At 39.7% G+C, this 20,531-nt stretch overlaps 1 protein-coding gene across 1 annotated transcript in view; it reads left to right on the top strand.

The window, feature by feature from the left end:
- LOC139014170 (fibrous sheath-interacting protein 2-like) overlaps positions 1-20,531 on the top strand; it is a 134,295-nt gene that overhangs the window by 53,230 nt on the left and 60,534 nt on the right. The gene's annotated exons all lie outside the window — the stretch shown is intronic.

Below are 20,531 nucleotides of genomic sequence, written 5' to 3'. Positions count from 1 at the left end.
CGTATACTCTTGCCTCCTTTGTCAAATATTAATTGAGCATAATGGCTTCAGTTGATTTCAGGGTTCTCTGTTTTGTTCCATTGATCTACAGTATATGCCTATTCTTGTGCCAGTAACAGGCTGTTTTGATTATGGTGGCTTTGTAGTATTACTTGAAATCTGGTATTGTGATTCCTCCAACTTTGTTTTTCTTTCTCAAAATCACTGCAGCTATTTGGGGGTCTTTTTTGATTCTATATAAGTTTTTGTAGTGTTTGTTCTAGCTCTGTGAATTATGCTATTGATATTTTAATAGGGATTGCATTGAATCTGTAGGTTGCCTTGGGTAGTATGGACATTTTAATGATGTTGATTCTACCAATCCATGAACATGGTGTATTCTTCCACTTGTTTATGTCTCCTTTTTCAATGTCCTGTAGTTTTCAGAGTACAGATCTTTTGCCTCCTTGGTTAAGTTTATTCCTAAGTATCTTCATTTTTTTGTTGCAATGGGAAATGGAATTGTTTGTTTAGTTTCTCTTTCTGATAATTCATTATTGGTGTATAAAAAAAGCCATCAATTTTTGGGTGTTGATTTTGTATCCTGCTACATTGCCAATTTACTTACTAAATCTAGTATTTTTAGGGTGGAGTCTTTAGGGTTTTCTATGTACAATATCATGTCATCTGTGAATATGAGAGTTTTACTTCCTCCTTTCCAATTGGATGCCTTTTAGTTCTTCTTTGAATATTTGGGAAAACTCTCCTGTGAAGCCACCCGGACCCGTTTTTTTGTTTGCTGAGAGTTTTATGGTGACTGCTTCTATTTCATCAGTTGTTATTGGCCTATTCAGGTTTTATGATTCTTCCTGATTCAGTTTTGAGAGATTGTTTTATTTTCTAGGAATTTTTCCATTTCATCCACGTTGTCCTGCTTGTTGGCATATAGTTGTTCATAGAATTTTCTTACACTCCTTTGTATTTCTGTGGTGTCTGTGGTTACTTCTCATTTTCATTCTGTTTTTATTTTTTTTGGTCCTCTCTTTTTGTTTCTTGATGAATCTGGCTACTGTTTCAACAATCTTGTTTATCCTTTCAAAGAACCAGCTCTTTTTTTAAAAAAATATATATATATTATTGATTTTTTACAGAAAGGAAGGGAGAGGGATAGAGTTAGAAACATCGATGAGAGAGAAACATCGATCAGCTGACTCCTGCACACCCCCTTCTGGGGATGTGCCTGTAATCAAGGTACATGCCCTTGACTGGAATTGAAGCTGGGATCCTTCAGTCTGCAGACTGACGCTCTATTCACTGAGCCAAACCAGTTAGGGCATCAAAGAACCAGCTCTTGGTTTTGTTGATTTTTTGTATTTTTTTTTCTAGTCTCCATGTCATTTATTTCTGCTTTAGTCTTTTTAATTTCCTTCTTTAAATGTACTCTGGACTTTTCTTGTTGTTCTCTTTCTAGTTCTTAAGTTGTAGGGTTAAATAATTTATTATTAATTTTTCTTTTTTTTTGAGGTAGGCTTGTATTGCTATGAACTTCCCGCTCAGGACTGCATTCACTGTGTCCCAGAGATTTTGGGTTGTTATGTGTTCATTTTCATTTGTTTCCAGGAAGTTTTTGATTTCTTTCTTGATCTCATTTGTAACCCATTTTTTAATTTAATAATATGCTATTTAGCCTCCTTGTGTTTGAATGTTTTTTTAGTTGATCTTCTCAGATCAACTGAATTTGATTCCTCTGTGATCTGAGAAGATGCTTGATATGATTTCAATCTTCTTGAACTTGTAGAGACTTGTTTTGTGTCCTAACATGTGGTCTATCTCTGTGAATGGTAAGGTGTTTTAAAATATATTTAGGTGCTTCTACATTGGTTACATATATGTTTACTAGGTTTATATCCTCTTGTTGCATCAGTCCCTTTAGTATTATGTGGTGACTTCTTTTGTCTCTTGTGACAGCCTTCATTTTGAAGTCTAGTTTGTCAGTTATGAGCATTCCTACCCCAGCTTTTTAAAATTTCCATTTATATGAAAAATTTTTTCCATCCCTTCAATCTCATCCTGTGTGACTCTTTGATCTGAGGTGGGTCTCTTATAGACATCATATATTTGGGTCATGTTTTCTTATCCATTCTGCTACCCTGTTTTTTGATTGGAATATTTAATTCACTTACATTTAAGGTTATTATTGATAGGTACTTATTTATTGCCATTTTAATTCTTTATGCCCAAGTTTCTCTCTCTATTTCTTATTACAGAAGTTCCTTTAACATTTTTTGCAATGCTGGTTTTGTGGTGACAGACTCTTTTAGCCTTTTTTTTTTTCCATCTGGGAAGCTCTTTATTTCACCATCTATTTTGAATGATAGCCTTGTTGGATATAGTAATCTTGGTTTCAGATCCTCATTTTTCATAAATACTTCATGCCATTCCCTTCTGGCCTGTAGAGTTTCTGATGAGAAATCAGGTGTCAGCTGTATGGGAGCTCCTTTATAGGTAACAGTTTGCTATTCTCTTGCTGCCTTTAAGATTCTCTCTTTGTCTTTAATTTTTGGCACTTTAATTATGATGTATCTGGGTGTGGGCCTCTTTGGGTTCTCCTTGCTTGGGATTCTCTGTGTTTTCTGAACTTACGTGACTTTTTCCTCACCAGGTAAGGGAAGTATTCTGCCATTCTTTCTTTCTTTCCTTTTTTTGGTCATTTTATTATTCATTTTTATTTTATTTTATTATTATTTAAACAAAATCTTTATTGTTAAAATTATTACATATGTCCCCTTCCTCCCTCCCCCCCATTTACCACCCCCGCCCCCTGTCCCAGGCCCTCTCCATCCCACTGTCTGCATCCATGGGTTATGTATACAAATTCCTTGGTTGTTTACCTCTCACCCACCCACCTTCCCTCACCTTTCCTCTGAGATTCTTCTCTCTGTTCCATGCTTTCATTTCTCTGGGTCCATTTTGTTCATCAGTTTATTTTGTTACTTAGATTCAACATCTGTGTGAGATCATGTAATGCTTGTCTTTGACTATTCTTCAAGCAAGTTCCCTATACCTTGTTCACTTTCTTCTCCTTCTGGCACTCCTATGATGCATATACTGGTAGTTTCATGCTTTCTCACAAATCCCTTAAACTGTTCTCCTGGTTTTTTTTTACTAGTTTATTTTATCCCACCTCAATTCCATCCATCATCTCCTTTGTACTCCATTATTTAACGTGAAATACATAACAATGTGAATCAATTAGAGGATAAGTCCATGTTCCAATTGGAACAATAAACTCATAGCCATCAAACTGACAGATTTTAATTGTGTACAAACGGTGATTATACATTTTGGACACTTTGCTTTTCATTTCTAAGCTTCTCAGGTTTTACCACGGCTGAGAACCAAAGGAAAAATATATACATATGTGTGTAAATAACTTTTAAATGCAGCCATTGAAAGGGCTAAAAGAATAGTAAGAGCTGATATGAAATAGCAGCAGTTGATTAATAACACATTGTATGAAAACACACTTGGGAAAAAAAGTAACAAAAGCTCTTTTCATGGTCATCTCCCACAAACACTAAAATGAAACTCAGATGCCATGGCCTGGGTTCTATTTCCACTTTTCTGGCAGGGTTCGGGTGGGAGGAACACCTTCGCACCAAGACTGGTGCTTTTCATTTGAAAGCAGAGGCCGTGGCGAAGAAGCCACACAACCAAGGGCTGGCAGCAGGAGGAAGAGCAGCCAGGTATCTGCACTCGCGTGGCTCCGTTGCAGATTCCTGAGTTCAGGAAGGTTGCCCCGTGGACACACATGGACCCAGGTCCTGGAGCACCGCAGCAGGAGGAGGAAGCCATGGGGAAGACAAGGCAGGACGGGAGACCTCCTCTTCCAAGGCCCATGGCACCTTCTCCGTCCTAGTGGCCACCGTTCTGCCACCCACGCAGCTTCCTACGCTACCTCCAGGTCCCCTGGCGCCTTCCCGGGGTCGGCCGGCAGTTCCTGGGGGTTTCGAGGAGCGGCCCCAGGCGCTAACTCCTTTCCAAACCCGCGCAGGAGAGCGCTCCGCAGCCCAGCCAAGCTGGCCAGAGGCCCCGCCCTGTTCTCCTGTTTTTTAATTGTTTTTTTTCTTTTCAGTTCTCTGATTGTGTGTGTTTTTTCTACCTTGTCTTCTAATTTGTTGATCTGATCATTGTCTTCCTCTATCTTCTGTTCATTGCTTCCAATGTATTCTTTATTTCTGCTATGTCATTCTTTATTTCCAACTGGTCATTTTTCATAGTTTATAAATCTTTTCTGATGCTGTTGAGCATCCTTATAATCATTATTCTGAACTCTATATTTGATAATTTGCTTATCTCCATTTCATTTAGGTCTTCTTCTGCAGAATCCTCTTGTTCTTTCATTTGGGGCTTGTTTTTATTTTGTTGTTGTTTATTTGTTTTGTTTTTTTGTCTCCCAATTTTGGCTGCCTGTTGGGGTGTGTTTCTAAATACTAGGTAATCTGCTCTGACTCCCAGTCTTTTGGGAGAGTTTCTGGGACAGACCAATGTCAGACACTATTTGTACCTGGTCCTTGGTACCCTTTTTGGAGCTATCATAGATCCACAGCTTGTAACTCCCTCTGCTGGGGCTGGGTGCATTTGGAAAGGACCAAGATATACATCAAGGCCTGCTTTTCCTAACCCTAGGCCCAGAAACAGATCAGGCAAAAACTCATAGCACCCAGAGATTTGCCTCTGCCTGCTGTCTCTTAATGAGCTTCAGGCTGTAGAGCACAACAAGGCATAAACTTCACAGGGTGGGGTGAGAGTTTTTCTAACTTCTTGGGGAATTGCTTCCCTTTCTTCCCCCCTGGCAAAAGCTGCCTGGGTGGTAAAGGTCTGCCAGAGGAAGAGGTCATGCTCTGTATGGGGGGATGACTCAGCACAGGAATCCAGATGGCTGCCCTTTGAGCTCTATCCTCAGAGCCACCAACCCTGGATTCTCCTCACACAGCTGTAGACCACTTTGCCATCCCTTTACCAGAGCCCAAAGTGAGTGGCTCACAGGAAATTTTGTGTGTTGGCCCTTTTAGAAGGTGCCTATATTTCCTGCCATCTCTTCCTGGCAGACAGAAACCTCACTGCTTTGCACAGCCAGATGTTATATGGCCCTTTCTCAGTTCTGGTGCTCTGGGCTGGGGAGCCCAGCTTGGGTTTTAGGCCCTGGAGTTCTCAGTGGGAACCTCCTGCAGCTGAGCTATCCCTCCAGACTTCTTCTGCTGCCCCTGGGAGCATTGCCAGCCCTTGCATCCCTGCACTTCCTACTAGTCCAGACGTGGGCAAACTACGGCCCACGGGCCGGATCCGGCCCGTTTGAAATGAATAAAACTAAAAAAAAAAAGACTGTACCCTTTTATGTAATGATGTTTACTTTGAATTTATGTTAGTTCACATAGACACTCCATCCATGCTTTAGTTCCGGCCCTCCGGTCCACTTTAAGAACCCATTGTGGCCCTCGAGTCAAAAAGTTTGCCCACCCGGGGACACGGTCTCCACTTATGTCCTTAGTTATAAGGCTTCTCTCCAGCTAGTCTTCAGTTGGTTATTCAGAATGGTTTTTCTACATTTTACTTGTAATTCTAGTTTGGTCCTGGGAGAATGGCAGTACAGCTTCTATTTAATCTGATTAACATTTTAGAATTCCAATTTAATAGCATTTTTGAACGTGTAGTATGTGCCAGATACTGTGCTTAATGGTTTACATATATTATATGACTTAATCCTCCCAACTGCATTAGGAGGCAGTAACTATTATCCCCATTTTATAGATGAGTAAACTGAGATCAGATAATTTTTCCAAGGTCACATAATTGGCAAATGAAAGAAATGGGATTTGAACTCAGGCAGCCTGATGCTTGAACTCATGTCCTTATCCATTATTCTTAATTCCTCTCATCACAATTTTTAGTGACTGTATAGTATCAATGTGCATTAATTTACTTAGCTATTTTTCTAACTATAAATCTAGTTTATAAGATTTAAAATTTGAACCTCAAAAGTTTTAACCAGACTAGTGCCTATTCTGTGCAGAAACCTTCTTTAGATACCGTGGGCATTGGTATATGTACATATATGTAACATGGTTTAGTATTACTTGACCTTGTCATACACATTATGTTTCTGAAAAGTTGTATATATGAGTTGAAAATTTGTTTATATAATTATCTTTTTTCCAACTGAGTTTCACTATTTTAAAGATGTAATCCACTGGAAAACAAACATTTTTCTCTTAATAATAAAAAAGATTTTAAGAAAAATTATCAGTGAACTCAGCACTGTTTGGTGCATTCAAATATTCTGCTTTTGTGCATAGTGAGCTATATTCTTTTATATGGCACCTTTAAGAAAAGTTATTTAAACGAATGCTTAACATGATTTGTGATTACTTAAAGTTTGAACTATCTGTTCAAATGGAGGTTATACGGATAATTCCAAAATATTTTGTTTGTCTTCAGAATATGCATTTATGCTTATATTGAAATAGGGTAAAATTACAGAGTTCATATAGAGAAGTCGCATTTGTAACTTAGGAGTTGTACATTTGTACATAGCTGTCTGACTTCTGTTCCCTGAGTCAATGTTACTTACTGCATTTTTATCTTTGTGAGATGGAGAGTATCTATTTAATAGAGGAAACTAGGTACTAGACAAGTGTCAGCTGTTCTAGTTGGGTTTAGGACAATAATTAAGAGCTTTAGGATTGACAACCAAGATGGCGGCATAGGTAAACACGGGAGTTTGCTGCCTCGAACAACCACTTCAAAAATACAACTAAAAGACGGAACGGACATCATCCAGAACCACAGGAAAGCTGGCTGAGTGGATGTTCTACAACTAGGAGGAAAGAGAAAAGCATACCGAGGCTCAGAGGAGGCGCAGTGCTGAAGTAAAATACTAAGGTTCGGAGTGCATGTGGAGCGGGCTGGAGGCTGAGGGCGCGGTTGTTTTCAATCGGGAGGGAGTCTCAGGCTCTGAGCTCCAGTTCCGGGCGAGTCTCTAAGGACCCAGACTCATACGGGAGAAGCGGGACTGTCTGGCATCGCTCAGAACCCTAGGGCAGCTTTCTCTCTGTGGGGCTTACAGCGACTACTGGGACACTGAGAAGCAGAGCCTCTGAGGGCAAGACTGAGAGCAGCCATAATTGCTAACCCCGCCCTGTTGATCCCGTGGGACCCGCCCCGCCCAAGCCCTGCAGGGAGGCTTTTGCTGGATAGCCTCAGGCAAAGGCTAGATTAGCACCTCCCTAGAGATCCAGGAGCCAGGAAGCCCAGAGGTCAGAGTGGGACCATCCAGCTTTAAGCTCCATGGAACCATAAAAGACACACTCAGGAGGCAGACTCAGTGAGCACCAAAGCCCCATCGAAGCAAGTCTAGCCCCAGAGGGGTGTCTCCAGCACAGAAGTTCTCCCACCGCAGACACAGCTGATTCTCACAGCCAATTGACCTGGAGGTCAATTCCTCACAGTGATAACTACAACAATCAAGGCTTAACCACAACAAGACTGTGCACAAAGCCCACAAGGGGGTGCACCAAGAGTGTCTACCTTAGGTAATTGGGACACTTAGCACAGAAAGGCACTCTATCGACACAGCGAAGCATAAAAAAATGCCGAGACAAAGAAACAGGACACAAACGACAGAATTGGAGGAAAGCAAACTGTTGGATATAGAGTTCAAAACCACAATTTTAAGGTCTTTAAAGAACTGTTTAGAAGCCCTCGAAAAGACTGGTAAGACTGCCGATAAATGTAGTGAGATCCTCAAGAAATCTAATGAGACCCTCGATGTTGTGATAAAGGACCAACTAGAAATTAAGCATACACTGACTGAAATAAAGAATATTATACAGACTCCCAACAGCAGACCAGAGGGTCGCAAGGATCAAGTCAAAGATTTGAAATACGAAGAAGCAAAAAACACCCAACCGGAAAAGCAAAATGAAAAAAGAATCCGAAAATATGAAGATAGTGTAAGGAGCCTCTGGGACAGCTTCAAGCGTACCAACATCCGAATTATAGGGGTGCCAGAAGATGAGAGAGAGCAAGATATTGAAAACCTATTTGAAGAAATAATGACAGAAAACTTCCCCTACCTGGTGAAAGGAATAGACTTCCAAGTCCAGGAAGCGCAGAGAACCCCAAACAAAAGGAATCCAAAGAGGACCACACCAAGACACATCATAATTAAAATGCCAAGAGCAAAAGACAAAGAGAGAATCCTAAAAGCAGCAAGAGAAAGAAAATCAGTTACCTACAAGGGAGTACCCATACGACTGTCAGCTGATTTCTCAACAGAAACTTTACAGGCCAGAAGGGAATGGCAAGAAATATTCAAAGTGATGAACACCAAGAACCTACAACCAAGACTACTTTATCCAGCAAAGCTATCATTCAGAAGTGAAGGCCAGATAAAGAGCTTCACAGATAAGAAAAAGCTAAAGGAGTTCATCACCACCAAACCAATATTATATGAAATGCTGAAAGGTATCCTGTAAGAAGAGGAAGAAGAAGAAAAAGGTAAAGATACAAATTATGAACAACAAATACACATCTATCAACAAGTGAATCTAAAAATCAAGTGAATAAATAATCTGATGAACTGGTGATTGTAATAGAATCAGGGACATAGAAAGGGAATGGACTGACTATTCTTGGGGGGGGAGGGGAGCAAGGGGTGTGGGGGTGAGTGAAGAGATTAGACAACAATCGTGCACCTATGGATGAGGACAGTGGGTGGGGAGTGAGGGCAGAGGGTGGGGTTGGAACTGGGTGGAGGGGAGTTATGGTGGGAAAAAAGAGTAACTAATGTAATAATCTGAACAATAAAGATTTAATTAAAAAAAGAAAAAAAAAAAAAGAAAAATGTATCCGATCCCCCCATAAGGGAAAAAAAAAAAAAAAAAAAAAGAGCTTTATTTTAAAGCTCACCTGCTGGATTTCTAGACACCTGTTAAAATAAGAGCAAAGTATATCGTTATCTAACAAATAACTTAGAACTCTCTTTGCTAAAAAGTATATCATGTATTTTTGGTGGCACTTTTGCTTAATTCAACTTCAAGATTTTGTAGGTCCACCACGTCATATGTGGTGGTGGTACATGGTTTCATCAAGAGACATATACTGTAATGTTGCTACTAGCCACCAAGGGTTCAGCACACTGTAGCCTGTGGATCACATCTGGTGTGTGGCCTGTTTCTGTGCATCCTATGAGCTGATGTTGGTTTTTACATTTTTTTTTGGTTTTTACATTTTTAAATGATGTTAAAAATGAAAGCTTAAAAGCGAAAAAGAATATGAGACAGAGCTGTATGTAGCCTGCAAAGCCTAAGATATATACCATCTGGCTCATTTAAAGAAAAAGTTTGCCGACTCTTGAGCCATTGATGTTTGTTGCTCAGAATTGTTATTTCATTAAGGGTTGCAAAAGGGTGATATTGTATCATTCTTTCATTAGTAGGTGGAAACTTTTTATACTTTTATAAACAGAAACTTACTTTCATCAACAATTTATTGGCATTAGGAATAGTTTGATTAATTTTTTACTTAATTACTTAATTTTTTTACTCTTTAATACCATTTTTCTTTCTTTTTTTTAAAAAATATATTTTATTGATTTTTTACAGAGAGGAAGGGAGAGGGATAGAGAGTTAGAACATCAATGAGAGAGAAACATCGATCAGCTGCCTCCTGCACATCCCCCACTGGGGACGTGCCCACAACCAAGGCACGTGCCCTTGACCGGAATCGAACCTGGGACCCTTGAGTTCACAGGCTGATGCTCTATCCACTGAGCCAAACCGGTCAGGGCAATACCACTTTTCAAAATAATGAATTGGTTCTGTAACATTCTCCAAAGTGACCAATTAGGTTTTTTAAGGTTATTATAAAGTAATGGAATTAAACATATTTGAGTGTTTCAATTTATTGCATTATTATCATTATCAGTGTTTAAATTTTCCATATTTGGCCATCAAGATTCTCTTGAGTCTTTTGGGATGACCTTAGTAGTCATTGGTAGCTTTTTGTTTTCTGGCATAATAAGATGTTTCAGATTCATCCTTGTTTCAATTGAAGACCTGGAGTGAGCCAGATTTTGAAGGTTCTCTTATGTGGAAAATGGAATTTAGAGCCAAATCTCTGTATGGAAGGTACTCATTGCTACTGGATTGGTCATTTTTACTATGCTTTTCCAGTGAAGTTAGCTAAGATGTACATACTTTTTAAATGAATAAAATATAAATTTACATTGGTGTTTACAATTAAAATGGAGGCACACATGGCTTTTACTTAATCTCATTTGTGTTATATGTATATCACTTTTCTTCCACATTGAGAATCTTGTTCTTCATGATGGCAATGATATTACTCATTTGCATTATCCCACAACACACACATACACAAGTCTCCTAGTAACGTCAACAAAATGGTTATTAAGACAGTTTAAAATTTATGCAGTTCTTTTAGTTCTTAAGGCATATTCTGCTAATATAGTTTGGTTATTGTGTTCTTATATTCTCTTAGACTAGTTAATCTCTGTGTGCTTATAATAACCACCAGAGATTTAGATTTGTTTAATTTCTGCTTTTAATTTTTAGGGATGTTTAAAATTTAATGTTGTTTTTTAACTATGTACAATATTTATGTGGTCCTGAAGTCAAACCTATGAACAAGTTCTATTTAGAGACATCTAGCTGAATTCTTCTCTAACCATATTTCTTCTTTTTATATGGGTTAAAAAGTATGTGTGTGTGTGTGTGTGTGTGTGTGTGTGTGTGTATTAATATATCCCACCTTTTTTAGATAAAAATACCCACTTGTCCCCAACCTTGCTTTTTTTACTTAATTTTTTCTAGAGACCACCCCATGGTAGAATATAAAGTTATCTGTAGTCATTTTTGTAATTGCATAGTACCGCCTTGTGTCACTGTACCATAATTTGTTCAATGTGTCCCTTACTGATGGACATCAGGGTTGCTTCCAGATTGTTACCACAAATAGCACTACAGTGAGTAGTCTTGCTTGTACCTGTCTCCATATTTTAGTCAGTGTATCTTTGGGATAGGTTCATAAACATGGGATTGCTAAGTCAAAGGACGAATGCATATAAAACTGTGCTAGATGTTGCAACTTTCCTTTATAGTGGGTACCATTTTGCATTTCCATCAGTCCCTTTTCTCTTTACTTTGATGATAGAGTATGTTGTTAAGCATTTGGATTTTTGCCAATATGATAAGTGAGAAATTGTATCTCAGTGTAGTTTTAATTTGAATTATGAGTGAGGTTGAGGTCTGTTAAAAATGATTAAGGACCATTTGCATTTCATTTTAGTAACTAATTCTACATCTGTAGACTTTTTTTTTATAACTCTGTATGGAGTCAGATAAGTATAAGATCCATCAAGATGATCACCCAGTAAGTCATGTAATGTCTAATCACTACGGTGTACACCTGAAACCAATACAATAATATATGTCAACTGTAATGAAAAATAAAAATGATTTAAAAATTTTTAAAAATTAAAAAGAAAAATCTAAAAAAAACCCCACAGGCATTTATTTGTCATGGTCTTGAGACTGCATTTATAGTGGTATGGAAAAGGCTTATTTTACTTCCACAAATGTATTTACAATTGCTTGGTTGTTACAATATGGCTTTATTGTATTTTGGGGCTTGTGTCTTATCCTTCTGATATTAACATATTTCTTGGATTTTGTCTCCTCCTTTCTCCCTCCCTCCGGCAAGATTATTTCACATCAGAAGTATATTATCAACAGATTACAAAATCAGTGAATGAAATATGAAATTGTCTGTAACTTACTAATGCTGGCTTGAGTTAACAAGCTTTTAAATTTAGTTTATTTCCATTATTAAATGTACAGTTGAACAGAAAAATTCTAGAACATGGTCTATAGAGCTTGTAAGACTATCATTTAGTGATATTGCAAATGATATCAGTTCTCTAGAAAATAGTTGGTTACTGAAGGAGAATGTAAAAATAGATTTCAAAAATGTGAAATAGTTATAAAAATTTCCACCTTTCAAGATGTGGGCCACTAAATTTTATCTTTAGTTTCCTCATTCACTATTGTATATGTACTAACTATCCACTTTCGTTTACTGAAAACTTAAGGTCTTATTTTACATTTTCTTCTCCATTCCAAGTCTACCATTGTTCTGGATATTTGAGTATCTGCTTGGCTTACCTTTCTAATATCATCTTCAGTTCTTTAACTTTGTCATCTCCAGTGACTTCTCTTTCATGCTACTTCTAGCACTAGCTTCCATAACTGCACCCTACCCCTTGTCATTACTCTACAGTGCTGAAATCTACATTTATAAAAGAGAAACATGCAAATTGACCATCCCTCGGCTATGCCCACCAGCCAATCAGAGCGATATGCAAATTGACCCAACAAAGATGGCACTTAATTTGCATACACAGGCTCGGAGCGAAGGCTGAAGACAGCGTAGAAGGAAGCCAAGCAGCGTAGAAGGGAACGGAGCCAAGGCAGCGGAGACGGGAGTGGAGCTGAGGCGGCGGACATGGGAGGGAACGAGGCAGCGAAGAAGGGAGCAAAGCCCGCCGAGCTGGGCTTTGCTCCCTTCTCTGCTTCACTCCGGCCTCAGGAAGCCCTATTCTTGCAGGAATAGGCCCGAGGAAGCCCTATTCTTGGAGGAATCTTCCTGCATTGGGCCTCTAGTATTAAAATAATATCACAGTCTCACCATCTTCTGTCCTTCCAGGTTTCTCACATTATACAGCCACCATTTTTACCCATCTAACTCCACTCCTGTTCATTTCCTTCCCTGTCGATCTTAGATCCCATTGACAATCACTTGCTGATATCTTCAACCCTCTTACTTCATTGTCACTTCCTACTCATCTGCCAAGGAACATTCGGTTTTCAACATCTATTTTCTCTTCCCTTTAACTAGTATCCTTTACAAAAACCACATTTTCATATTTGAACTTATTTAACTGGAATCTCAGTGCAGCCCAGTAGTCTGCTTTTCCTTTTTAGTGCTGCCTTCCATGCTCACTGCTGCTGGTTAAGGTGTTTACAACCATCTGCAAACATTAGTCCCTTCCCAACATCTCTAGCCTGCCTGTACCAACAGTTTTACACACCTCATGCTTTAGAGATTATACAAGCAATTAACAATGACTCCCATAACTACCACCAAGCTTGTCTTCTCATCTTACATCTTGATACAAAAAAAGAAATCCTCTGATCCAAAATCAATCTTCCTACATGTCTTTTGTTTTTTTAAATATATTTTATTGATTTTTTACAGAGAGGAAGGGAGAGGGATAAAAAGTCAGAAACATCAATAAGAAACAAACATCGATCAGCTGCCTCCTGCACATCCCACTGGGGATGTGCCTGCAACCAAGGTACATGCCCTTGACCGGAATCGAAACTGGAACCTTTCGGTCCCCAGGCTGACGCTCTATCCACTGAGCCAAACCTGTTAGGGCATCCTATGTGTCTTCTTTAATGTAGATATTTGATGCTTAAAATTTCCCTATAAGAGTCTAAGTATTGTGTCAGTTACGTTGAACAAATTTGACCTGCGATATTTTTATTAAGTTAAAATATTTTGTAATTTCTCATGTGATTTCTTCTTTTGGTTCTTATTTTGCTTAATTTACCAATGTTTTAGGATTTTCCAAATATCTGTTATTGATTTCTAGTTTAATTCCACTGTGGTTAGAAAACATACTTTGTATAATTTTAACCCCCTCACCCTACATGCATAGGCACCCAAAGATTCAAGGGGACTCTTCCACGAAATTCCAGGGTTTGTTTGTATATGCATGTGTTGTGTGTGTGTGTGTGTGTGTGTGTGTGTGTGTGAGCACGCGCGCGCATATGCCCCCTCTCTCTATCTCTCTCTGTCTCTGTCTCTCTGCTCCTTCCTTTTCTGTACAGTGGGGCCTTGACTTATGAGTTTAATTTGTTCCGTGACGGAGCTCGTAACTCAAATTACTCGTATGTCAAATCAATTTTCACCATTACAATGAATTGAAATGCTGGACTGATGTTGTGGTGTTCACTGTGATGTTCGTGCGCCAACTAGTGGTGGGGTATCTGAAGCTGGCTTGTAACCTGAATTTTAGCTCGCAACTCAAAGCAAAAAATTGGCCGAGAGACGGCTCGTATCTCGAAAAACTTGTTAGTTGGGACACTCATACGTCAAGGCTCCAATGTATTCTGCCCAGAAAATTATAGTCACCTTTGTTTACCCAACTCTGATCTGTCTCTTCAACTTGCAAGTCTTAGGATATCTCTTTGCTTTTCTCTTCTTGCTGTGACCTCGAAAGATAGGATATCTTTAAGCTGTAATATGGGCTAATTTTAGGGCACATCTTGTTTGTGTCCTTTCTCTCAGGAGTCACAGTCTTGTACTGCCTGTTGCCCAGTATCTGAACAGCATTGTTTCATTGATTTTGTCCAGTTTTCTAGTTGTCTGAAACAGGAAGTGAAGTCTAGTCCTAATTACTCCACTATGGCCAGAAGCCTGGATCCTAATCTTATCTTCTTTTGCCTAAGTATTTTTTATCACCCTCTGGTTCTTTCCATCTTTTATCATATCAAGTATCTCCTTTATTACAAAGATTATAAAAGAAGACCAGACTCAGATCTTCTTGATTTACCAACCTCTCTCTCCTCTACCCTTTAGAGCCAAACTTTTTGAAAGTGGTCTCTATATCCTTGCCTCTCAAAAGTGTTGCTTGTGGACTGGCAGAATCAGCATCAACTAGATATTCATTAGAAATGTACAATCTCAGGCCTCACCCTCCAACTACTGATTTAACCAAGTGATGCATTTGAGAAGTGCTGTTCTACATTTTACAGGCCTTGTTTCTTCATACTCCATCTTTTTCCTGAGCACACTGTAGTCTGGCATCTGTTCTTGCCTAGGTCATGTGTGTCCACCTTTGTTTCACTCTTAGCCATTAATCCTCCTTTAAATATTTCTTTGACTCCTGAGGATGCCATGTTCTCTTGTCCTCTGACCTCTGGGACTTTTGTAGGCTTATTTTCTTAAATGCTGGTGTTCTGTAGAATGTGGTCCTCAGCTTTCCTCAGATTTTACATTTCTTAGTCTATCTCATTTTATCTTATAACTTCACTTTCTTTTTTTTAAATTAAATCTTTATTGTTTAGATTATTACAGTTGTTCCTCTTTTCTCCCCCCATAGCTCCCCTCCACCCGGTTCCCATCCCCCCTCCAATCTCACCCCCCCCACCACTGTCCTCATCCATAGGTGCACGATTATTGTCCAATCTCTTCCTGCATCCCCCACACCCCTTTCCCCCCCAAGAATAGTCAGTCCACTCCCTTTCAATGCCCCTAATTCTATTATAATCATCAGTTTATTCTGTTCATCACATTATTTATTCACTTGATTTTTAGATTCACTTGTTGATAGATGCATATTTTTTGGTCATAATTTGTATCTTTACCTTTTTCTTCTTCTTCCTCTTCTTAAAGGATACCTTTCAGCATTTCATATAATACTGGTTTGGTGGTGATGAACTCCTTTAGCTTTTCCTTATCTGTGAAGCTCTTTATCTGACCTTCAATTCTGAATGATAGCTTTGCTGGATAAAGTAATCTAGGTTGTAGGTTCTTTGCTATTCATCACTTTGAATGTTTCTTGCCACTCCCTTCTGGCCTGGAAAGTTTCTGTTGAGAAATCAGCTGACAGTCATATGGGTACTCCCTTGTAGGTAACTGACTGTCTTTCTCTTGCTGCTTTTAGGATTCTCTCTTTGTCTTTTGCTCTTGGCATTTTAATTATGATGTGTCTTGGTGTGGTCCTCTTTGGATTCCTTTTGTTTGGGGTTCTCTGCACTTCCTGGACTTGTAAGTCTATTTCTTTCACCAGGTAGGGGAAGTTTTCTGTCATTATTTCTTCAAATAGGTTTTCGATATCTTGCTGTCTCTCATCTTCTGGCACCCCTATAATTCGCATGTTGGTGCGCTTGAAGCTGTCCCAGAGGCTCCTTACACTATCTTCGTATTTTTGGATTTTCTTTTCATTTTGTTTTTCCGGTTGGGTGTTTTTTGCTTCTTCGTATTTCAAATCTTTGACTTGATTCTTGTGATCCTCTAGCCTGCTATGGAACTCTGCATAATATCCTTTATTTCAGTCAGTGTATGCTTACTTTCTAGTTGGTCCTTTATCATTAACGTCGAGGGTCTCACTACATTTATTGAGGGTCTCACTACATTTATCGGCGGTTTCTAGAAAATTCTTGAAAAGCCTTAAAAGTGTGGTTTTGAATTCTATATCCAGTAGTTTGCTGTCTTCCATTTCTGTTATTTGTGTCCTATTTCTTTGTCTCTGCATTTTTTATGCTTCCCTGTGTTGGTAGAGTGGCTTTCTGTGCTAGGTGTCCTATAGGGCCCAGTGGCTCAGCCTCCCCAATTACCTGAGGTGGACACTCTTAGTGCACCCCTTTGTGGGCTTTGTGCACAGTCTTGTTGTAGTTAAGTCTTGAATGTTGTAGGTATCACTGAGAGGAATTGACCTCCAGGCCTATTGGCTGTGTCTGCAGTGGTAGAATTTCTGTGCTGGAGACACCCTTCTGGGGCAAGACTTGCTTCAGTGGGGCTTTGGTGCTCACTGAGTCTGCCCCCTGAGTGTGTCCCTTATGGATCTGAGGAGTTGTAATCTGGATGGTCCCACTCTGACCATTGGGTACACTGGCTCTTGGATCTCTAAGGAGGTGCTAATTTAGCCTCTGCCTGAGGCTACCCAGCAGGAGCTATGGAGAGATCTGCAGATTCCTCTTCTTTGTTTGGCGTTTGGAGGTGCCTAGATGAGGCCCAGCTGTGAAGCAATGCAAGCTGCTGTGGGGCCTTGGGCCTTCTTTTGGAAGTTCTGAGTCTCTCTGACCCAGCTGCAGTTTGTTAGGTAATTTTCAGATTGCAAAGGGCCAGGCCTTTCATATGCAAAAGCCTCTGTGCACAGCTTGGGTGGGGAGGGGTCTCAGGGGATCAACAGGGCAGAGCAAGCACTATGGCTCCCCTCAGTCCTACCCTAAGAGGCCCCACGTCTCAATGTCCCGGTAATTGCTGCAAGCACCTCTGAGAGAAAGCCACCCTCGAGTTCTGACCAATGCCGGACAGTCCAGTTTCTCCCCGTATGAGTCTCGGTCCCCAGAGATTTGCCCGGAACTGGAGTTCAGAGCAGTTGGGAGCTTGAGACTCCCTCCCAATTGAAAAAGAGAACTGTGTCCTCAGTTGCCAGCCCTTTCCACGTGTGCCTCCGTACCTCTGCACTTTACTTCCGCACCTCCTCTGAGTCTCAGTGTGCTTTTCTATTTCCTTCTAGTTGTAGAATTTCCACTCAGCCAGCCTTCCTGTGGTTCTGGATGATGTTCGTTTTGTCTTTTAGTTGTATTTTTGAGGTGGTTGTGCAGGCAGCAATTTCTGGTGTTTACCTATGCTGCCATCTTGGTTTCTCTGTAATTTTTAACTCTTTAATTATATGAAAACTAGAGGCCTCGTGCACGAAATTTGTGTACTGGGTGTGGGGTGCCGGGGAAGGTCCTCAGCCCAGCCTTCCCCCTCTCAGGGGATGTCCTACTGACACCCTAGGGTGTTTTCATCAACATGGACTCCAGTCCCTTCACTATGAAAAAATGACAACTTTCTTTAGGCATTTTCAAGATGTGTCTTTCATAGGATATGACATTTTTTATTTTATCCTCACCTGTGGATATTTTTCTATTGATTTTTAGAGAGTGTGGAAGAGAGAGGGAAAGATAGAGAGAAACATCAATGTGAGAGGGACACTTAGATTGGTTGCCTCCTGCGTGAGCCTTGACCTGGGCTCTGGCCAGGGAGGAACCTGCAACCTAGGTACATGCCCTTGATCAGAATCGAACCTGGACCATGCAGTCCGCAAGCCAAGGTATTATCCACTGAGCCAAACCGGCTAGGGCAGGATATGACATTTCTTAGCCCTCCAGCAGCAGACCTTCCTTTTTTTCCTCCAGGAGTGAGGTGGAAAAACCCTAGGTCAGTGGTCGGCAAACTCATTAGTCAGCAGAGTCAAATATCAACAGTGCAATGATTCATTTGGGGGGTAAGGGAGTCCAGGGTATTGTCAAAGGTGGGGGGGGGGGGAAGGACACATATGTAATACCCTTTGTAATACTTTTAGCAATAAAAGAAATAATAAAATAAAAATAAAAATTAGAATGTTTAAAAAAAAAAAGAAATTTGAGAGCCAAATTTTTGAAACTTAAACTATATAGGTAGGTACATTGTTATTAACTTAATTAGGGTACTCCTAAGGCTTAGGAAGAGCCACACTCAAGGGGCCAAAGAGCTGCATATGGCTCTCAAGCCACAGTTTGCCGACCACTGCTCTAGATCACCTTCTTGGATTCTTTTTACCCAAGTTACCAAGAACACTGCCAGTGGTGTACCGGGAGCTTAGCCAATGAGCAGTCAGAAAAAGTGTTTTCTCTGCAGCTCACACACAGAAGCAGGAGTGCCAGCAAGCCACCCTATTTCAGCTGTCACCCCCTTTACCCCCCATCTCTGGGCCTGCTCAAGCCTCCGCTGTGGCTTGGGCAGGACCTCAAAGCAAACATTCTGCCTGGCTGCTCATGCTGCCTGCTCTCAGTGGCCGCCTTCCGCCCCCGGCACTGGGGGACTCTGGCGGGGCTGAGAGGACTGGATGCTGCCATCTTGTGGCTATGGACACAGCCATCTTTGTGAAAGAGTGATGCTTAATTTGCATATTACCCTTTTATTAAATAGGGTGTGATAGTAAATCCATTTTAAATCTTATATACTCTGAATATTAAGTGTTTCTTTATTGCAAGCATCACAAATTTTAACTAACTTCAGTAAAAAATAAGTTTATTGAAATGATGTGTAGTAGCTTCAATGATCAATGGGAAAGCTGAAGAACCAACAAATGTCCACTGTTTCATTTAGGCCATAGAGGTGATTTTTCTGTAAGTTACAATTCTTCTGGGTTCTATAATTAATTTCACCTATCTGAATTTTTTTTGAGCCCTTATGCCTAAGAGCATAGGCTACATGTTGCATAGCTTCTGGTATATTGTAATTGCTTAGACATTCAACACCCCAATGCAGTGTTTTCATCTCAAAGTTTCAATACTGCAGAAGTATCTAGGAATAAGTACATTTTCCTACATAACAGACTATTAATCACATAGAAGAAAATGAAAATTAATTCAGTAATATTATCTAATATACCAAAAACTTAAATTCACCCAATTATTCCCTAAATGTTTCTTTTCAGACCAGGGCCCAATAAAAGATCACTTACTGCATTTGTTTTTGTCTCTTAAGTCTCTTTTAATCAAGCAACCCCCTTGTTTTAGTTTTTCATGACACTGACTTCTTTTTGAAGAGTCTAGGCCAGCCGTGGGCAAACTACGGCCCGCGGGCCGGATACAGCCCGTTTGAAATGAATAAAACTAAAAAAAAAAAGACCGTACCCTTTTATGTAATGATATTTACTTTGAATTTATATTAGTTCACATAAACACTCCATCCATGCTTTTGTTCTGGCCCTCTGGTCCAGTTTAAGAACCCATTGTGGCCCTCGAGTCAAAACGTTTGCCCACCCCTGGTCTAGGCAGTTAGGATGTCTCACATTCTGTATTTATGTAATTATTTCTTCATGTTTAGATTTAAATTAAACACTTTTAGCAAGAATATTACATGCTTCTTACTGGATCCCACCAGGATGTATAAATTGTCAGGTTGTCCCACTACTGGTAATACTGAAGTTGATCACTTAGTTAAGGTACAGACCACCAAATCTGTGCATTACAAAGCTATGACTGTCTTTTCCCCAGAAACCTTTACCCTAAAGGTTTGAACATTCAGCAATAATGAATTGATTGTTACTTCAATTTTAATTAAAAATTTTGAAAAAGTTTAGTTTCCAAAAAGATATTTCTGAGTAGGTGTTAAAGTGAGAGTACTGATAGTTGCTTAAAATCCTTTAATTGTTACTGTTTAGATCGTAGGCCATTTGTTTATATTTGGCAGCCAGAAAAGCTTTGTTTTAATCTTTTATGTGAGCTGTCATGATTCATAATCTTTTACCCTTTGCAGAAACAATGAAATTTTTTTTCTTTAGAAAGAACTTGTTTCTTTTTTTTTATTATTATTTTTATTTTTTCTACCCCCTCACCCCCGAACTTGTTTCTTTTAAAGAATATTAATGAAGGGTGGTAGCATGGTCCAGTGTAACACTGTCCAGCAGAAACACAATGCAAGGATCATACTTAATTTAAAATTATTAAGGGCCAGGCTAGATATGGCTCAGTGTTTGAGCATCCATCCAGGAACCAAAAAGTCACTGGTTCGATTCCCAGTCAGGGCACATACCAAAGTAGGAGGCATGCAGGAGGCAGACAATTGCTATTTCTCTCACATCATTGATGTTTCTATTTCTCTCTCCCTCTCCCTTCCTCTCTCTCTAAAAATCAATAAAAATC

This window comes from Myotis yumanensis, unplaced genomic scaffold (genome assembly GCF_028538775.1).
Source record: "Myotis yumanensis isolate MYYU_CA2020_CCGP unplaced genomic scaffold, mMyoYum1.0.hap1 SCAF_1, whole genome shotgun sequence".
Lineage (NCBI taxonomy): Eukaryota > Metazoa > Chordata > Mammalia > Chiroptera > Vespertilionidae > Myotis > Myotis yumanensis.
This window is presented reverse-complemented; position numbering and strand designations above follow the sequence as displayed.